The following is a 2,385-nucleotide window of genomic DNA, read 5'->3' on the forward strand; positions in this document are numbered from 1 at the left end:
AATTATATATATATATATATATATATATATATTTTTTTTTTTTAATCATTATTATTTTATTTATTTAATCTTGTATTAAATTATAGTTGAGTGTGGCTTTAAAAGTTTCGAGGTCCCTGTAAAAATAAAACGAAGACAATTTACTAATGTAATCAATGTATACAATGTAAAGTGGGCGTGTCTCGGGTGGACTGGCCAATCACAGCAGACAGCGACTCTCCGTATAGGAGACCTGCAGCTGATGCAATACTGATGGTCAGTGAAGAACTGATGGCCTGTCCTGTCAAAGACATTTACACCTGATCCTCTTCAACTCCTATGTAGTTGCATACGAGCACACAGGTCTTTTACCTCTTTCTTTCCCCTTTTATCCTAGCCATTTGGGCGGTGAGTAAATCAGTATTCTTCTTTTATCTATGTTGCCATCATTTGATATCATAATTCTGCACGTGAATGACGTGAGATACGGCAGGAACGTGTTTCATTGTAACAGCGCGTGTATCCGGAGCCTTTGATATTCCCGCCGAACTGACACATTATAACAGATTCAGAATCAGAAGCTATACATATAGCAACCAAAAGTGAAATCATCACTGGAAGCGTGTTGTCACAACAAAGGCAGTTTGCAGGTACTGGTGTTGATGGCTAAAGAAATCAGTGTGATGAGGCACTTTTACTGCACACTGCGTTAGTATAGTCGTGTAAGAAGAAACACTACACTTGATTTAATTAATAATAATCGGAAAGTGAAGAAAAGAAGAAGAATCTGTCCGAGGATTTCAATCATTTCCAAGGTGAGGATCTTGCTTGACAGCCACTAACAATCACGCTGCTTTGACCAAGAGTCACTGTGACCTTCATGCAACTCAATTCAGTTGAATTATTCTTTTAAACAAGTTATTTCAGATTCAGATTAGACTCGGAAAGTAAGTCATGTGACTTTAGAAGTGGTGAGCAGTTAATTTTAAACTATGTGTGGTATAGTAATAATAAACCGAAAGGAGTTTAGACGTTGGTCTTTGGGTTTTTAATAAACTGTTATAGCCACGACCAGAAGGTGGCAGCAGCGGGGTCTTTCTTCAGCGACAGGCACTTTAAGTGACGTGACATGTGGCCAAGTATGGTGACCCATACTAGGAATTAGTGCTCTGCATTTATCCCATCCTAAGTGCACACACACAGCAGTGAACACACACACACTGTGACACTGTGAACACACACCCGGAGCAGTGGGCAGCCATTTATGCTGCGGCGCCCAGGGAGCAGTTGGGGGTTCAGTGCCTTGCTCAAGGGCACTTCAGTCGTGGTATTGAAGGTGGAGAGAGTGCTGTACATTCACTCCCCCCACCTACAATCCCTGCTGGTACGAGACTCGAACCCGCAACCTTTGGGTTACGAGTCCGACTCTCTAACCATTAGGCCACGACTTCCCCCAATGCCCCAGGGGTTGATTTTTGTTCAAACTAACAGATTTGAGCTTTTTGTCTTATATGGAGGCCACATGAAAACTTGTTTTAGAAATAAATTATAAGTTTAGCACGTGCGAGATGATGATGCATCAGCCAATGTGTTACTAGGGGAAATAAACAGCAATATTTAGTCATTTAGTTGTCATTGCACAAAATGTAAAGTGATTAAAAGAGGCCATCTTACCCCATTACTCCAACTTTTACAGAATGTATAAATAACTTAATTTAATTCATATGTATAAATATTAAAGTTTCATTATTGCAAAATACTAAATCAACTCTTCTATTTAAATTGCATTTTGACAATTTAGTTGAATAATTGGATAACTGATTACAGACAAAGCACAATCCCAGTAAAAGAGATTCATCTGAAAGGTGGATTTATTCTATGACTTACCTAATTGCTCATATTTTAATTTAAGATGTGTCAGTATATAGCAACACTATTAATTGAAACTGATTGATTTTACTCAGTTGTCTTATAGGTTTTAATGAAAAGTGAAGATGTCTGAGACGTACATCTATTTCATTAAAATATTGAATAATAGCTCCATTAACTGTAATAAGTAGTTTAAATATTTAAAAATATTAACATGGCACTCAGGGCCTTCTGTGTCAGTTCTGTCCCACATCTTACCCGAGTCTAATTTAATATTTTCACTTCAAAATAAAAACTATAATTTTTACTCCATAAATCAAAACATGTTAATGTGTCCACAAATCCCTCATTATAGACACAAAAGCATAACGCATTGTCATAGATCATTAGCCAGAAACATAAAATTAGATCAATTAACTGTTTTGACTGACTAAATCTCTCTCTTACAAATGTTGTTATTCGGATATTATATATATATATATATATATATATATATATATATTGTGTGTGTGTGTGTTTCTCTGTATTATAGTCTAT

The 2,385-nt window shown here is 36.5% G+C and overlaps 1 protein-coding gene across 1 annotated transcript in view; it reads left to right on the top strand.

Moving 5' to 3' along the window:
* The first annotated feature begins 308 nt into the window (after positions 1-308).
* The window catches only part of LOC107693118 (L-threonine 3-dehydrogenase, mitochondrial-like), an 8,155-nt gene continuing 6,078 nt past the window's right edge, over positions 309-2,385 (top strand). Inside the window, exon 1 of the mRNA XM_016492384.1 lies at positions 309-387. The gene's annotated coding sequence lies outside the window, so the exon portion shown is untranslated. The remainder of the gene's footprint in view (positions 388-2,385) is intronic.

This window comes from Sinocyclocheilus anshuiensis, unplaced genomic scaffold, assembly GCF_001515605.1.
Source record: "Sinocyclocheilus anshuiensis isolate Anshui unplaced genomic scaffold, SAMN03320099.WGS_v1.1 scaffold261, whole genome shotgun sequence".
In the NCBI taxonomy this organism is placed as follows: domain Eukaryota; kingdom Metazoa; phylum Chordata; class Actinopteri; order Cypriniformes; family Cyprinidae; genus Sinocyclocheilus; species Sinocyclocheilus anshuiensis.